This window comes from Telmatherina bonti (genome assembly GCF_933228915.1).
Source record: "Telmatherina bonti genome assembly, chromosome: 5".
NCBI lineage: Eukaryota > Metazoa > Chordata > Actinopteri > Atheriniformes > Telmatherinidae > Telmatherina > Telmatherina bonti.
In genome coordinates, this window is record NC_136623.1 from 8,567,692 (window position 1) to 8,587,518 (window position 19,827).

The 19,827-nt window shown below is 38.8% G+C and overlaps 1 protein-coding gene across 1 annotated transcript in view; it reads right to left on the bottom strand.

Moving 5' to 3' along the window:
- Positions 1–19,827, bottom strand: part of syngap1b (synaptic Ras GTPase activating protein 1b) — a gene marked incomplete at both ends in the record, with an annotated part of 236,922 nt that overhangs the window by 120,961 nt on the left and 96,134 nt on the right. The gene's annotated exons all lie outside the window — the stretch shown is intronic.

Genomic DNA, 19,827 nt, shown 5'->3' on the forward strand with positions numbered 1-19,827 from the left:
GGGGTACATGCAAACGCCACAAAGCCCCTCATGACCCTTCACTGGAATAAGTGGGTAAAGAAAATGGATGCACATATACACTGTTCAGACTTCATGCTTTCTGAGTCTCCATAACTCATACCGTTAAAACTGAACCAATGTTTATAGGAGTGTGCACCTCTTTACTGCTTAATTAAATGGTACAGAACGTGGACATGTCAGAGATAATACAAAGCTTCTCTATGTCATATAAAATCATTTATACTACACACTCTGCATTAAAAGTACCTAATCCTGTCACTAAAATAATTATTCCTCTGAAGTAATGACAGTTTGGGTGCATTTCTCACTAAGGTAACATGAACTAGCAAGTTAGAAATGAGATGACCACTAAATGCCAGACATGCCTTGAATTCAGCTTCTTCTTCCTCTCCAAGTTTATTCCCGATAGCTTCTTAGTTACGACGTTGCACATAAAATAAAACTTTTTACAGTACCACAATATCCGCAGTATTCTAAAACCCACACAGAGCTGCTCCTGATGCCATAAACGCTCCACAGTGAATACCTCTGGAAATGGTTATTGTCACGCTGACCGGCTTGTCCTTGCTGTTTTCCCACTACTTCCTCAACTCCATTTGCACGTCTTTGTTAAAGCAAATTTATTGCCAGATTAGCAGCTGCTGCATCAAGGTTATTGCTCCTTGGTTTCTTTGTGCATCCCTGCAATGAACTCATTGTAACACCTCAGCACTATACAGCTGTTTGCATCGTTTTCATGATCCTCACCTGAGAGGCTGTGGCATTTCAGAGAGGTGTCAGGAACCTAAATGTATGAAAATTATGTGACTTGCCTGGAACATGATGGGGTTTATGGCTTGAAGGTGATCTCACTGGGTAATATGAACCCACTGGAGCCTGAAAACACATCTTTTTTGGATGTTTTCTTGTCTAAAGGTTCCATTTATAGCAGCGAATGAGAGGATTTTGACCTTATAAAGTATACTCACCTCATTTTAACTCATCCCATTGTAGCAGTATGTTGGTCTAATGGCCAATTTACTGACCAAACTTAAACATTCAAAACTATTTTTAAAACCACTAAGATCCTCCAGATGAGGGGTCCAGATCCAGATCTGGTCCTTGAGAGCTGCAGTCCTGCACGTGTTACACTCTAGATCACCGGTTTCCAACTTATATTCCCTGAGAATTCCCTCTATACAACTACCAAAGAGCTTATTTTTACACCAGAAGCAGTGGGTTTTTTAAATGTATACACACATTTAAGAAAAAACAGCATGTTTTCCATCGGTCCTTTTGCTCTTACAGAAAGCATGTCTATGACAACACAAGGAATCTTGTGATGCTGTCAGATTCACAGACTCCACGTGATACGTGATGGTTGGCTTACATGTTTCTGCTGCGTGCAGTGATATATATATATATATATATATATATATATGCATGTATATATATATATGCATGTATATATATATATATATATATACATGCATATATATATATATATATATATATATATATATATATATATATATATATACATGCATATATATATATATATACATACACATGCATATATATATATATACATGCATATATATATATATATATATATACACATGCATATATATATATATATATATATATATATATATATATATATATATATACACATGCATATATATATATATATATATATATATATATATATATATATATATATATACACATGCATATATATATATATATATATATATATATATATATATATATATATATATATATATATATATATATATATATATATATATATACGGTACCTACTTTTGCTTTGGTGACAGCTTGGCACAATCATGACATTTTCTCAGTCAGCTTCATAAAGTTCAGAAAAGAGAATGAGGGAGAAAAGCTTCGGAAGCTGTAGCAAATTCTCTGCTAGAAAACCCCAAAATAACATCAGTGGCTACTTTGAATAAGGCGCAATTCTCATAAAATGTCGTCAATCATTCGACATGTTACGAGAATTATGGCTGTTCAATGGTAACACCTGCAAATCACAATTCCTGTTTGTCAAAACTTAAAAATATCTCTTATTTTATTGAAAGAATTTGATGAAAACACAGCTAGTGAAATTTTCTTGTTCTGGGATTAATAACATCTTTGCTTCTGAACCAGAGAGGAATGTGAGAAGCTGAGTTGTGAGAAACCACAGAACCAAAACCGTTTTTCTTAATTTCATTGTGTCCTGCACAGCTGGACAGACAGTATGCTGTCAGTGTGATTTGAAGCTACGTGGAGAACAGAGAAAAGTGTTTGGCTGATGAAATGCTGCTTAGCCTCGCCCAGTGGAGTCCTCTCAAGAGATAAAAACACAGTTGCTTTATAAGACATGTCAATATTTCATGTTCCGCAACGGGAACCTTTTCTGTCTTTACTACTTTCCAGACATGCAGCAGAAACAAAGGCATCCATCGTTGGCTGTACAGACAGACTGAGTTTAAAGTCTATTTCTAGTTTTAGAAATATTGTTAAATAATAAAACCTGTGGTGGAGAAAGATGCACTAATTTCAATAAAATATGCACAGAGTCTGCAAATCAGTTATTCGTGCTTCTTCAGCATGTTTCAGTTTTACGTCTCTCAGTTTGCAAACACACCAAAGTATTTTTATTGCAGATTACACATGCTGAATATAACACTGATATTCACATTAAAAATGTAAGCCAGTGAAAAATGTTGCTGTGTGATTGGAAGATGTGTTGAATATTAATGTTGGTACAGACAAGATGAACGGTTTTTTTTTCTACCTTTTAAACGACTAAAATCTGAGCAAAATAAACGACAGTAAATGAGGAACAAGAAAAACTCACATCTGCAAATGGAAATGGAAATGGAAATGAACATTTCCCCTTTAACAGTTTGAAGAGCGATGATGTGCATGTACCAACAGACTGGTTGCATGGTGCATCTGCCAGGTGGAAATAAACTGAGTTGTCACACACACACACACGCTCAGCCAATCTAATGCAATCATAAAACTAAGCAAGAAGATGACTGCATCTAATCTGAGGCTGAGTACCTGATCCCCTCCTGGAGGAGATTAAACATATCAAACAGCTGCAGGAAGCACTTTATTTCCCACAGGTTTATATGCAGATGCTCCAGACCTCCATAAATGCCGCAGGAGGTAACCGTCAAATTCATTTAAGTCATTTGATGTGGCACACGTGAAGGCATGTCTGCATCTTTTGATGCATGTTGACATAAAGAGTGACGACAAGTAGCATCACGATGCTGACGCTTTAATAAGACCAGCTTCAAGGTATTTCTCGTCTTAAAGGTTTAAAAAAACAAAAAAAAAAAAAAAAAACAAAGCAAGTCAGCTACTAATCACAGGGATTTTCTTAAAAAAAAAAAAGCAAAAAACCAGAAACACAAGCAGAAAAATGATTTGTAAATTTGAGCCCTGTGTTTGCAACAAGCACAAGGTCCACTTCAATACTTTTGGAGAAATAAGTTCCATCAATGGATACAGGTTGGTACTAGACAGGTCTGCACGCCTTTTTTTTAGTTTCCAAAAGCAGAATCTGGGAGGGCGGCCGGAACATCCCATCTGACCCATCCTACTCGTTTAGGGCCCTTCCATTGGGGTCCCGCTCTTACAGAACTGACCCAACAGGTTGGAGCTTGATTGGCTGACAGAATAATCTCTTTTGTGGGACTCGGTAAAGAGAATAAAGCAGCTTTCGGCTCATCCCCTCTGAAGGGGTCACCACAGTGAATCACTGCATGGGGGAAATGATACGTTTTACACTGGATGCCCTTCCTGACGCAACCCTCTGCATTGATCCGTGCTTGGGACGGCCCTCTGAAAACAAACTGTGTCACTCTCAGGGTTGCAGCAATAAAGCAGCTACAACAGCAAGTTTAAATATACCGAGGATTTTAAGCTGTTTAAATCCACATACCAAGAAGACCCCGATAACAAAAAGCTTTTGGCCCAAATTTGGCCATAATGTGTGTCGGGCTGCCAAAACTCAGCCACATATTCACCAAATGGGGTCCACAAGGGATTTACCATAATTTATGTCAGGGCTTTATTAGGACCACTTCTGGCCCACAAAATACCTGAACCAGGTCCTGAACAACAGCTGACATCTGGACGTTGTGTGATGCACAGCAGACTTGCCACAATCCAAGCCAGGTCAGCCACCGCTATCTGGCAGACTTTAGGCCCAGTACCGTAACCATAGACTGTATATAAAGAGATGGACGGAGCCTCCGTGACGTCACCCATCAGTTTCTGAAGAGCTGAATTGAAGCTCGGTGGGCGGTTCCATCGCCATCTTGGCAGGGGCATGCGTGTCGTCTCGCCCGGAAAATACAAATATGGGCAAAGAGGTGGAGCTGAAAGGGGGGCTGTAATTGTCATGGTGGATGATTGACGTCGAGTGAACTCCGAGCTGCCTGTAGCTAAGAGCTAACCGAGCTAACAGAAGCTAACCAACTAACGGTTAATGCTGGTAAGCAGGCTAAAGCTAAGTCACGTTGGTAACCGGCTAAAAAACCGCAGTTGTTCTACGTTCATCTTACTTGAAGTGGAAGATCATGTACCTGTCAATCAAAAGGACACGCCCCTAAATATGCCAAATTTCGAGATTAAATCACTTTTAAATGGGCGAGTTAGAAAAAAATTCATTCTCCCCAAAGTTGTCATGAAGGTAAACCTGACCTATTCAACCTAAAATGGATTTTTGAACCAGGCTGTAAACATGTTTATTTCTGCTGTAAACATGTTTATTTCTGTTGTGAAGTTGTTTTTTTAAACATGGGAGTCTATGGGGATTTGCTCTGTTTTGCAGCCCCTAGTGGATGAAGGGGAAACTGCAGCTTTATGCACTTCCACAAAGGCTTCACTTTTAACCGCCGGAGGTTGCCGCTTGACCGTAACTGAACCATAAGTGCCAAAAGTGGTACAGATTTGGCGCAAACACATCTGCTATCTGGAGAAAGAACAAAAATGGCTGCATGTCTACCATTCATTGACATTTTGATTTCTCTTGATTGTAAGTAACCGCTATAAAAGCTCATTCTAAAATAATATATAAAACTGTTATGTGGTGTGCATGTAAGATATTGACCTCTTTATTTGAGTGCAACCACTTACCCTCAGGAGTCACAGCTTTAATTTAATTAAGTCCACCCATGTGCAGTGTAACCGTCACACAGTCTCAATGTCTGCAAAACCTGCTGTGAAATGCTCCAGATTCTGCAACACCACTAAGCAAATTATAACCGAACGGGTCATGGACAAAGTTATGAAGGAGTAAAGATTTAGAGCTTGGATCAAGAAAAATTGAAAAAGGCTGAATACTCTCTGGACCACTGTTTAATTCTTTATCAGAAAATAAAAGGAATATATCAGCCGAGCAAACAACATAGTAGTTATCCTAGCAATTGAATAAGAACTTTAATAAGGAAGTAAGCTAAATCAGCCAAATTTTCTATAGTTGTGAGTTTTTAAATGATGTGTTGTTGGTTATTTAAAGGCGTTGATATTGTTTTGATCTGATTATTCAAATTTTTATTTTTCCTGCCCTGAGATTACAGATGGAAATTACCCAGTGGCTGAATTAAGTACAATGCATTGTTTCTCTCGTGAGATTTTTTTTTTTTGAGCATGGCCCCCAAAAATTAAAAACAAACTTGTCAACAAAGGGCAGAGCAACAAAACTCTTAGAGCAGACAAGAAAAACTATAATCAAAGAGGAAACAAAGAAGCCTAAGGTAACTGTCAGATAGCTGCTCAGCAGAAAGGGCCAATAGGAATACATTAAGCAAAAGCAGAAATCCTCTGGGAGACTCTTCAAAGAGTTAAAAGATGGCATGTTAGTCAGAATAACCTTCTGTCACTTGGGGCACAAATCTATAAGCATCATCATAACAGCAAAGCACGGGGGAGGCAACATCATGCTGTGGCATCTGCAAGATTTGGGACACTGGAAGATAAGAATGGTACTAAATGCAGACAAATTCCTGAGGAAAATGTGTTTTAGCCTTTTAAATACTTGCCAGTGACGTGATGTGGAGGTTTAGCTTTCTCAGTGACCATCAAATTCCTGCTTTGTCTAGTTTTCTTCGTTTTCTCGATTAAACTTTCAGAGTGGCGGGAATGTATAAAATAAGACAAATCGAACTCACCGAACAATCATTTATATGATGTCTTATATGAGGTCATCTTCCAAAAAAATGGCAACAAATCTGTGAATAAAATTTGAAGTAGAACAATATCAGGTGAAAAACTGCATATAGAGCTGCATACATCATAGCAAAAAGATGTACAGAGATCTTTAGGATTCAAATATTTACCTGTGAGAAGTAAACAAGTACAGTAAGGCATAAAAATAAGCTCAAGTGAGCAGTCTGGTCACGCCCAGACCAAAGCTCATGGCTCTTTATGCTGCATGGTTGTGCCTGATTGCATTGCTGCACTGAACAGAAATGAATATTTATTATTTGCTTAGTATCAATCTGACTGTTCTATGGACCTCCTATGGGCTCTGTCCTTAATTAAGTCAGAGGAGAATGACAATAACACAAATGTGATTTTTTTTTTCTTGTTTATCATCAGCATATTACTGTATTTATAAGCTAATTTGAATGCAAATGGTTCACATGCCAATGTTCTGTAGGGGGTGTATCAAAGTGCATTTGGTCAAAAACATTAACATAAACAACTTTTTTCTAAAGCTGCATCAGATACAAGGTTTTATTTGTCTCTCATCTAAAATAATAAAGTGCTAAAGATTCCAGGTTGGATTTATTTAATAAAAATCCAACAGAGACGGAATTACATCCTCCATCACATAGCAGACGATACTGAAGATTCATAACATTTTTCTATTTTACCAGTCATTTAAAAACAAAGCACTGTTTGTATTTTTGGAAATAAAAATGTATGTACTAGAGAATCAAAACAAATTATAAAACCAGGTATTTTTAAATCGGCCCTGCGATAGACTGGCAACCAGTCCAGAGTACCCTGCCTCTCACCTGCTAATTGCTCAGACATACCCCTGCAACAACGGACGGACAGATGGATGGATGGGCGGATGGGTTATTATCATAGCGTGTAAAGATGGACGGAGCCTCCGTGACGTCACCCATAGGTTACTGAAGAGCTGAATTGAAGCTTGGTGGGCGGTTCCTACCATCACCATCTTAGCAGGGGCATGAGTGTTGTCTCGCCCGGAAAAAAAAATATTGGCAAAGAGGTGGAGCTGAGAGGGGGGTCATGGTGTATGATTGACACTGAGCAAAGTCTGAGCTGCCTGTAGCTAAGAGCTAACCAAGCTAACCTGGAAATTACAGGAGTCACGTTGTAAACTAGCTAAAAACCGCAGTTTTTCTACAATTTTCTTACTTGAAAGGGGATATCGGGCACCTGTCAATCAAAAAGACACATCCCTAAATATGCTAAATTTTGAGATTAAATTACTTTTGAATTTAGTTTTTACAAATTTCAGTCCCCCCAGTTTGTCATGAAGGTAAAGCTGACCTATTAAATCTAAAATGGATTTTTGAACCAGGCTGTAAACATGTTTATTTCTGCTGTGAAGTTGGTCTTTTTAACATGGGAGTCTCTGTGGATATGCTCTGTTTTGGAGCCCCTAGTGGATGAAGGGGGAACTGCAGTTTTATACACTTCCGCATGGGCTTCACATTTAACCGCCGTAGGTTGCTGCTTGGTTATTATCTTAAAATGTCCCTTAATTAACTCCATTTCCAGTCAAGCCCAACAGTATTTTCCCACCAGGGTTCTTCACATCATCCCCGCAGTCGGTCTATTAGCATGCGCCTCATTGCTATTGATAGCCCTTTTCTAGCCTCCTTACGTGATCAGTCGAACATGCAGAATCAATGTTGTATCCTGTGAGAATATTCAATCCAACTGGTTGTTTAGAGTGACGAATAAGTCAGAATGAAGGCAGGTAGCTGTGATAAAAGAAAACTAACTTCAAGATTAAAACAGTTAAACATATAAAAACACCTTTCATTTGCCATAATCACCTCCACAAACACACCAAACACTCCGACACTTTAACAACAAAGTGGCCCTATTAGCTGAAAATTAAATGAACCCTAAGACACATTGATGGTCATTACATCAGGTTAGACCCCCTCTGACATGAAATTAAATCACAAGTTAGATGCTGGTTTCTCTCCTTTTTTAAGTTATATGTCCCTCTCATAGCTGCTGGTTTAGTTTATAAATGCCTCACAAACTGCAAGGTTTGGGCTGTTTTCATTCCCAGACATGGTTGCTACTAAAGCTGGATTTATACTCGCACTGTGTCTGCGTCAGGTTGGTTATGCCATCACCACTGTAGGCTCTATGTAGATCTCGACACGCACCTCTTTGGACCTGACATGCATACTGGCTATGAACCTAAGCTATGAGGAGGAACTCCCTTGTGATTGGTCAGAGTGTGATAGTGTTTCCAAATGTTTGGGTCTAGTTGCCGAAGGCATAGCCATATGTGTACAGTATGTACTGTATGTACGTTTGTAAATAAGACTATAGCTTAATGAATTCCATTAGCTGCTATTGTTGTTCTAAAACATAATAAAACAAAACAAGAAGAAAACTCCTTTCTGTGGAGTTTACCAGCTGACACAAGCCCTACTGCCATCTGCAGACCTTACCCTTGAGTATAAACACACACTCCATCTCCAACATTATTAACACTTTCATCTAAAACAGGAGGATGCTTATCAACTAATTTGTGGTACAATTACTTAAAATTGTTAAAAGTAGATTTTTCTCTCCTCAAACAGGAAATGTTTGTAGCTTTCTGATTTTTTGGTAATCCCTTGGTGTGTATTTAACTCCTAAACACACTGTTGACTTCCATCTTCCATCATTGATGGAGAATCTCTAGTGCACATCATCAGTATTTCACAGATGGTTCCCATTAATTATATGCTGCGGAGATCAATGACTTGAATCTTGTCAGAATCTCTGCATGAAAGCTACTGCCATCCGACGCTCAAGGAAAATAATGAAAGCAGTTTGGGGTTTAATTCGGCTGAAAAGCCATGCATGGGATACAAACATGTAGAACAGTATCAACAAGTAGAAAACGGGTTGGGTTGAGTGTGGTTTATAAAAGCAGTCCTGTGATGCCAGAACCACATCTGCGCATACAGACGAGGAATGATCCCTTGAGAGGAAGCTTTTCTGCTCATGAATGCAGTTCTCCACACACAGATCTCTCCTTTTGACGTGCACAACCTTCAAGAGTAATTAAAGGACATCATGCAGATAGTATATGTGGCAAAATATAAACACTTTTCACTAATGATGCATCTAAACTATGCACAGTACATCTGGAAGACAGGCTGATGAGGCAGAAGTCATCATTTGTACATCTGTTTCGGACACCTTGGAATCAAGGAATGAGTTAATAGTAAAAAATATAAAAAATATATTTAAAAAAAATATATAGTAAAGTTAAAATGAGTAAACCTATAACAAAGACTTTCATAAGAGAGCAGATTCCATGAACAACATGCAGCTCTAACAGCGTGCTGTGTGTATGTGTGTGTAAGTGCTGGCATCTGCATCTAAAGCTGGATAAGAAGTGTAGCGCTGGAAATCTGGAGAACCATGCGAGCACGGAGCTGGCGGCCGCCTGTCACTCATTCTGAGACCAGGCTCACTTGATTTATCTTGCTTTTTGTCCCTCTCTGCATGTTGATAAGACGTGATGATATAGCTGACCGCTATCTCACACCAGCCCACAAGGTCTTTCACTCTGAAAGACAGTCAGGGTTATGCAATCACTCCATTTACATAGCATTATGCATGGAAATCTTAATATATGGCATTGGTTAAGATGGTTCTGTGATATTTTCTCAAAATGCCAGCTGTGAGCAAACACATTCAAGAAAAAGTGACAGATCTGCTTAAAATGCAGGTGGTGGGAAAGTTCTGAAATATCTGTTTTCTAATCAGGTCTGATAAACTGGAGATCACTCCATCTGACTGAAACCACCTACCCACCAGCGCATGACTGATGTTTCAGAGTAAAGTCTCTGGTCCCCTGGATGTTTTGCCTCCACAGTCTCCTGTGTACATGTACTCACCTGAGTTTAAAGTAGAGCTATTCAACTACATTTTTCTATTGGCCAAGTCCTCAGAAGACTATGACCAGTGGGCCGCATGTTCCCTTCTAATCTTACTCTGATAATGAATGTGCAGTTAACATAAAGCAGCACTGCATTTTTTTCAAATAACAGTCACATGAAATCACAGTAACAGGTACCTAAAGAGTTTTAGTGCAAAAAGGAAAGGTACACATAATCACTTTCTGGTCTAAAAACTCTGCAACTATTCATAGTTTGTAGTTGTCTGGTTGTCCAGGTTCTGCTGGAGGTTTTCTTCTTGTTAAAGGGGAGTTTTTTCCTACCCACTGTCGCCTCATGCATGCTCAGGATGGGGGATTGGATCCAAGTCATGATTCGATGCAATCAGTTGGTTTCTATTATAGGCTATCTATGAATTTGCTTGAAATGATGTGTATGTAAAGTGCTCTGAGACAACATTGTTGTGAAGTGGTGCTATACAAATAAAGCTGACTTGAATTTCATTGAATTGTCTGACTAAGACAGATCAGAAAGCTCATACATGTGAGGCAGGTGGATCTCCATTGCTTTGACCTGAAGTGCTTCTATATATCAGAATCTTTCTTCACTGAGAGGATGTTGGGAATGCACTCAGGATTTTTCATGTATGCGTACTTATTGGTCCCGTCCTGATTACAATTTTCTATTTACGTTGTGAACTTCTTCTCCTTTAAATAAGACATGTTTTGAAGAAGCCAGTGTCCTTGGCAGGGCTATGCAGTGGCTCAAAATGGCACAGTTTGCAAGCTGCTATTGAACTATTTTACTAGTTATGGTTAGATGAGCATTGGACTGGTCCAAATCGACTGATGGTCCAGTTCTGTCCTGGTTTACAAGCTTGACTTCTGGTAATTGTAATGATATTCACAAAAAGATCCTTAACAGTTATTTTCTATGTGACGTTATCAGTCTCGTGGCTGTGGAGGAATTTTCGTCTACTTTCATTTACAACTTTCCTTTGTCTCATTAGAGTTTGCAGCATTTATGTAGGCACAGTTTTCTGAAGGTCCCACCACTGCATTTCAGTCAGGTGTAGGTCTGGAGTTTGACTGAACCATGTCAACGCCTTTATTCTTTTCTTTCATAGCCATTCTGTTGTAGCTTTGCTGATAAGTTAGGAATTAATTTCCAATAAGTTACTTTTAGACATGTTAGACGTAAAGACTCACGTTTGACTTGAAAATACTTTGCTTTACCGAGGAGCTCATGGTCGACTCAGTGAATGCAAGATGTCCAGGTCCTGTAGCTGTAAAACAAGTCCAATCAAACATGCTGCCTTGCATTATAAACCAAACCACTTTAGTCTCATCTTTCCACAGAAAATTGTTCCATAAGAGACTAATGTCATTATTTCCTGACTCATTTCCACTTCCAAGTTCCATCAAGCCTTTGATTTGGTTTAACCCCAGGTGAGCCCTGTAGTTTAGGAAAAAATTCAAACAACTTCCAAAAACCAACTTTGTGTGATTTCTAGTATGATAATGAGTCAGAGTTTGCATGAGCTAAAATATGCATATCTGTACATTTGAAATGCACATGAAACAGTGGAGGAAGGAGCAGAATTACTCATACAGTAAACTGATCCACCCCAGCAGAAATGCTGCTTTCTGACAAGTGCAGCGCTCGTTTTCAGGAGGACTCTGTGCTAATGTCCATCAAACACAGAACACAACCGTGTAGCAACTTATTTGTATTCATTCGTAGTTGCAAAGGAAAGACAGCTAGATGACTCAGCAAATCTCTCAAAAAACACAAACCTAAGCTTCTTGGGAGAAAGTTGAATTTTTCCCAGCAAATGAAACCCAGGGTTAACAAACTTTGAACCTGCGAGTTAACACTCCTACTGCAGCTTGTGCTGACGCACAGTCTATTGTCAACTCTCTAAATGAACTCATCACTGAATTCAAACACACTGATGAAGCTATTATTTCTGCAGGTTTACAGTACAAAACAAGAGACAGTATGATCACCCTTCTATTCAACTTTTCTTTTGCACTACAATAAAATGGCATATTAAAGGGCATGTTACACCAGCAAAAGACCAAAACTGTTGTTTTGTATTTTTCTTTCTGCTTCCATTTATGAAAATAATTTGAGATGGTGATTGTTTAAAGTGAAATGAAAAGGTATTAGCTACACAAACAGCCTGAAAGGCTGTCAGACCCCACTAAAAACCTTAAAATCTTAAAGCAGCAGGCTCATTTCAGGCTGTCAGGTACTTAAACTGTTGATGGAGCAAGAGAATAAGTGTGCAGGTTGCCATCGAGGGTAATTTGACTGCACATTAAGGAGAGATTTAAAGGTCAATTGAAGAAAAGCGTCACGAATCAAAGATCAGAATATGAGGCTCACTTACAATGAAGTTAACCGCATAAAGAATTTGTGTGAATTCTTGGTCATGACTATAGATTGTAAGATAAGCAGACTCGTGTATGTGTGTGCCATCAGTTGTGATGCAAGTTCAGTGGCATTTTAATTTCATGCTTTCTCTTAGATTTTATTGGTTTTATTCTAGGTAGCAGGGCTGTCATCTTGATTTAATCGACCCAAATTTGTCAGTAAGTTACACAAAAAGTGCCTGAAACGAGAGACACATTTCCTTACAAAAGTAAAACCATCGACAATCATGTGGTAGATTAAAAATATCAGAATATTTCCTGTGAAAGGCTGCTGCATCATGCATGGTTTAAAACAACATGCAGTGGTGGACCGTCAATTTTCAGGAGCATTGGCAGTTCAATAATCAGGCTCTGAACCAACAGTGTAAAACAAGATATGTAAACAATCTAATTCCACAAATATGTACTTTTTTTTTTTTTTAAATTAAGACAGCTGATGATAGCTGATGAACCAATGACAGTTAGCTGTGATAGTTAGCTGAAAGCTACAGCATATCATGATAGCTGGCTAAATAACTGGCAAGCTACCATAGCAGGTATCATTATAACATACATGATAGCTGCTAGTTAACTGATAGCTGGCTAGCTATAACAACAGGTGTCATAACATCTATGGTAGCCATCTAGGTAGCTGATAGCTAGCTAGCTATGATAACTATTATCATTATAACATGCTTGATAGCTGCTAGTTAGCTGAAAACTGGCTAGCTGTAATAACAGGTGTCATTATAACATCCATGAAAGCCAGCTAGTTAGCTGATAGATAGCTAACTATGATAACTATTATCATTATAACATGCATGATAACTGCTAGTTAGCTGATAGCTGGCTAGCTGTAATAACAGGTGTCATTATAACATCCATGGAAGCCAGCTAGTTAGCTGATAGCTAGCTAGCTATGATAACAAGTATCATTATAACATACATGATAGCTGCTAATTAGCTGATAGCTGGCTAGCTATAATAACAGGTACCATGATAGCATGCTATGTTATCCTGCTAATTAGCTAACTAGCTAGATTAGCAGTTATCATTAATGCAGCCATGATAACTAGCTAGTTGTCTGTTAGAACAGCTGCTTAGTCATTATAGCATATCCATCGTGTAATTTTACACAGAAGCAAACTATTCTAAACTATTCTAATAGGAGGTCTTAGAAAGAACAGTGTAGGCTGGAGGTGGAAAAATGAGGCATTTGGATATGAATGTTTGTCTGCCAACAGTACAGAAACACAAAAGCGTATTGTAAAGAGTTACCCTGAGGATCCGTAATTCAGCCACACACAGGGAGTTCTGGACAAATGACTAGTTTATTGGTAGAGGAGTATGAACAGAAGATCAGTCCAGGGGAGTGGTCTGCAGAAGAAACCAGGCAACAGCTGGGAGGTAAACAGGATGGCAAAATACTCATCCAGGCAAAGACAAGGCTCAGAGATCCAAAGACAGGCAGGGTCGGTAACCAGAAGATCCGAAAGGTAGCGGTATCCGTCGAGGGCAAGGCAAGGAGGGTAATCCAGGGGCATAAAGCAGAAGGTCGGCAACTGAGGAACAATCCGTAGAACGCTGGAACAAAACTAGACATAGGTCTGATTATTATCTGGCAGAAAAGAAGGGATTGGAGGGAGCTTAAGTAGGCAGTGAGAGAAAAGGAAACCAGGTGAACTGAATGAGGTAGCAGAGGCAATTAGGAAGCCAGCAGGTGGATCGAGTAATCATTGATGAGCGTCAGGAGATCAGGGTGGCAAAAACATGACACGTATTCAGAGTTTACAGCTGTGACAGATTTCCAGTATCAATTTGTTCCTTTCAGACTTCAGTCGAAATGCATATTTTAGATTTTATAGCCATGAAGCACAAAGAATGACAAAGTAGTGGAAAATTAAATAGAGGAATGTACATTTGGCTCAAGGTAAATAACATTTATTAAACCTGTTGGAAACAGATTAGAGTTATTTTAAAATCTATTATCCCAATTACTTTTATCCCTGAATTAAGGGATCTTTCGGACTTTTCTGGCCACATAAAGGGCAAAGAAATGAATCAAGAAATAAATTAAAAAAAAAATCTGCATTTGCTGAATTGCTGACATCAAAATGCAGCATCACAGCTCAAATGCGTTTGAAAAAACGTATGAAGGTTATACGTCGGAAAGGGCACTGAAAACAGCTGCTCAGCTGCTTTGTCTGCTAAGCTGAGTTGGCTAAAGCAGTAAGAGATCTACAAGGACAAAGTGAGGAAAAGTGCCATATGCTTCAGCTGAAGTTTAAAACCATTCAGCTCTGTGATGCTGCGATATTTCTCCCTGCAGCTCAGCCATTCTCATAATAAGGTTTTTTTTTTTTAAAATGAAAGTCAATTTGCAATTCCAAGACAAAACACTGAAGGCCAGATTCATTAATGGGGATTATCACTCCTATTCTGGAGAGGTTAATGAGCAAGAGCAGAGGGGGAAAGTGAGTTTTGTCTTTTGGTTTGTCCACGATGCATCTGACTACTGAAACATCAAATTAACTACAAATAACATCTCTCCACATGGGATTTAGCTGGAAAATGTCCTCAAATAACATTAGGCTGAATTGATCTTCTAATCACAAAACCACATTGTCAAATAAAGGACAGCGTAAGTATTATTACATTTACAGGAATATTTGTTGCTGAATACTCATGTTTTAAAAAAATCTTCAAACAAAATCAAATATCAGTTGCATTTCAATAGATGTTCAATAAATACACATTGTTAGTGCTAATCTGAGCGGTTTGGAATGAAACATTAAGGAAGAATATTTTTGCTGTGATGACTGAAATAATTTTGCCCGTCATAATCATAAAATGTCGCAGTAATTACATCTTACATTTGCATAAAATGCTTGTTGCACTAATCATTGTCTTCATTATGTTTGAAGTGCTGGCTAAACTTAAAAATGTGACTGGAAAATAACAGCATGTAACGAATCTTACGTTTAACAAAGTTTGGATAGATATTCAGGTCTACTCATGTCTTGGAGCTGAAACAACTCATGTTGTGAAACTGAAAATATCTATGCAAACTGATGATCCCAAGTTGGGATTTTTTTTTATAGCTCATCTGTTATTTAATCCTGAAATTCTGCACGTCCTTTTGATTGACAGGTATCTGAAATCCGGTGGCAAGTAAGAAGACAGTAGCACAACCGTGGGTATTAGCTAGCCTACCTCTGTTAACTGGTTAGCTACCATTAGCTCCAGGTTAGCTCAGTTAGCTAGTAGCCAGAGGCAGCTCAGAGTTTGAGAGATGTCAGTCATCCACCCCCACACTCACAGCCCCCCTCTTGGCTTCACGTCTTTGCTTATTTTTGCATTTTTCCTGAGTAACAAGATGTGTGACGCTACCAAAATGGCAAAGGTGAGAACCGTCCACCGAGCTTCAATTTAACTCTACAGCAATGTAGTTGTGATATCCATCAATCTTTTTATAGACAATCTTAGTACTACCCAAATATCTTTATAAAAATCTGGTGATGGAAACACCTAAATAAAATAAAAAAAACTTTGCTAAATATCACTAAAATGTTTTAACACTCAGTAACTTTTCAGACATGTCAACATGGAAGCATATCGCAAAAGTGCAATTTAAAAACACTTTTTATTGTACACAGAAAAATAAAACCAGCTAGTGATACTCTGATGCATTCCTCTTCATAATATTCAGCCAGCACCTGTGATTTTTTCCTACGGTCATTTAGCAGACGCTTTTTTCCAAAGCGACTTACATCTGAGAGTGAGAACAACACAAGCAAGAAATAAAACGGTAGAGCACATCATAGATAGGTGCTCATCAGACTGCTGAGAGTCCAGGTGGACCCTTGTGCTGCCATGTAGTGCTAGAGGCGGTGCAGTTATTTCCTTCCCTCCCTGCAATAGTGCTTATGTTAAATTACAAGAAATGATTTATCCTACAACAGTTTTCTTCCTATGTACTGCAGAGATGGAGCACGACATGGGCAGTGCTGCCAAGTCTGCTTGTTGGACTTGCTTTTTGTGAAGTTACAGGTCTTTGGGCTTGTTTTCTGAGTTGTATTTTCCTTCTTGGGCTTCTACTGCTTCCTTTGTGAAGCCATCCTGATTCTCTTACAGCTGGAACACAAATGCAGCAGGGACTAGTGTCCACAGCCCATTTCCTTGGTTACCACCACGCCACAACTTTACTTGACAGACAGAGTGACAGTGCTTGCAAATAACCAAGGAAATATTTAAATAAAATAATATATAATTAAGAGCAGGAGAAAGGTGGATTAGAGGACTTTAATGCATTTAATCCACTTAATAGTTTATAACATCATCAATATTGATATTTTAAAATGAGCTGTTTTGATGCTTAATTTCAAAGTTAAGTAAAAAACTAATCAGTCCTGGTGTTGTGTTTGGTTTTTATGGGACTTTTTTTTTTTGGCTGTGACTTAAAACACCACATGGGACAATTCTAAGCACAAAGAAAAATGATTTTTTTTGGTGTAATATCCCCTTTAAAAAAACAAAAGCATTTAATTACAGTTTGCATTTAGTCAGTGCAGGATTTCTCAGTACAAATACATTAATGCAAACGTCAAAGCAGATAAATACTACTTTAATGCTATGTTTAGCAAGTTCTCAGACTCCTCCTTTCCCCTTGAGGATGAATACAGTATCTTTGATTTGATTTGATTTGATTCATAGGAGACCTTTGAAGAAATCGAAAGCACGTATAGGTGTGGGTGCTGTCAAAGCCCCTCTCCTGTCCAAAAGAACTCACTCAAGCCGCGGTCTGCACGCTGCAGCAGCTCCCAGCTGCACTCAGAGCTCCATGACCAGACCGAAAGTCTCCACTGATCTCGCCCTGGTTCAATCTTAGATTTTAATACCTATTACTGAAGCATGAGGAAGAAAACATGTGAAAAGTCGAAAGTACTGTCACATGTTGTAGACCGTCCGAGTTTTTAATTAGAATACTTATAAACGGCAGTTTACCTTTAGGTCTGTTCAGTTTTTCTACTGTTTTGAATTGAAAAATGTAAAGAAATGCACTTTTCCAGACATCAATGGAGCCCGAGTTTGAAATATTAATAACTGTGTCTATTATTTGATTCAATCCTCTATAAAATCCATCCATTTTCCTAACCGCTGAGTCAAATTAGGTTGCAGGGTGACTGGAGTCAATCCCAGCAATCATCAGATGAGCGGCAGGTTAAAGCAATAGTTGGTAATGTTGTTTAGAAACTTTTTTTCCTCTGGGTGAAGCGGTTCCTCATCCTGATAGTAGTCTATACATTCTGTAATCATGAACAATAAGAAATATAGTTAGACCCCTCAGTTTACTGTAAATCTGTAAAAACTCTTCATTCAGGCACAAATAAAGTTGTTCATTTCTTATATTTTGTAAGCTTCTTCTCCCGGCTCCCCTCCTCCCCCTCCAGCAGCGCATACCTGATAGCCACACCCTGCATATAAACAGTGTGTTAGGATAAAAATACAAAGTAGTGAAGAAGAAAATGCAGGCTAGCATCGTGCTAGCTCCCCAACATTACGTACCCCAGCTTTAACCCTGAAAAGGTCCCCAGTCAATCCCAGGTCTAACATACATTTAAATAAAAACGTTTTGTTTTTGTGGAGCATATTCTGTTACACAGTTACAATGCAATGACTTGAGATGAATTAATCAATTACAAAGCCTCTTATTAATTATATAAAATTAGTTTTAACAGTCCCACCCCTAATCTTCCATTGCTCAACATTACAGATGTAAGTAATTAATAGCTGAAAAGGTTCTATAAAAACAACATAACAAACGCGTCTCGTACCTTCAAGCATGGGCACAGTACTCATCTCAAGTTACATTCATCTTTAAAGTTTGTTTTTAAGAAACACATAATACTTTGACAGTATAATCTAATTTTTATCACCACTAAGCCATCACCATCAGTCGCTACTTTATAAACAGGGTCATACAGCTCAGCCTGATGTCAGCCTCCATTCATTTGTATACCATAATGAACAATTGCCTGAAGTCCGTGCATCCCTTCTGGCTATAAGGGTTCCTCCACTGTGGTTTCATGGTATCAGAAGTTTATGGCCCGCAGCGTGGCAAACTAACATATGTGAACGCGTTTAGAACCCGCGTACACACGGGTAATCCGAACTGACACTGCTATGTCAGCGTATGTCAGAACGCAGGGGGACCGTGTCAACCGATGTGTCACTGCTTGACCGCTTCGAGGTCACACAGCCAGTCATAGGAAAACTGGAGGAAATATTTATGCAGTTGAATCAGCACTGCTGGGCAGCAAAGACACAACGGCAGAGTCATGGATGGTGTCACGAAGGGGAGCCTGAAAATAGCTGAGTGAGACAAAGAGGTGGAGGAAGAGCGAGGGACATTTGTAGCAGGCCCAGAGAGACCGAGCCAGGCGAAACAAACGGGGGACGGTAGCTGTCCCGGGGTCAGTTTTACAGGGTCCGTGGAGAATTTCAGAGGACAGAAACATGAAAGCTGAGAAGAAATGACGAAGAGATTCAGGAAAAAGGACTGTGCATCCATTAACAGGAGCCTTAAAAGCAGCACGAGGTGCGCACAATTATCAGAAAATCGTTTTTAAAATTAACATCAAGGGAAGAAAACATGAATCAGTCAAACAGAAGAAAATCTGTCAGAAAACAAGCGCTGAGTTCTGATGAGATGAGAAGCTTTTATCTGTTTCGCTGCAACAGAGCGAGCATTGCTACCAAAAGCGGGCATTATATTGTTGCTATGCAACAATCCTTCTATTATAAGTGACCTAATATGAAGTAATACAGGTGATAATGTTTTGCAAAACCAAAAATAGCTAAAAACCAAGAACTGCCCAAAAAATGATCTAAGAAATTATTCTAATTGGAGGTTTGATTGCATTAAAGCAGATTTAATGTTGTTTTTGGGAGGATTTTAAAGGTGTAAATGTAAAAAAAAAAGCTTCGCCAAGGTGTAAAAATGTCAAAAGTCTCCTTTTCTAGAAGCAACATTATGAACCAACTGGATGGGAAAGCCAAAAGGAAGCTCTCTCTGAATTCAAGTTGTGATCTTTCTCCTTGTTAGACCAGCTACTCATGCTCTCTGCTAGTTTTGCTTTTAGCCTCACTAAAGATGTCTTAAAGTGATTTCATTGGACGTGATGGGAAAAAAATCCATAGTTCTCTTCACATGGAGAAAATATGCCTTCAGCAATCTGAGCCAGTCAAGTCAAATGGATATC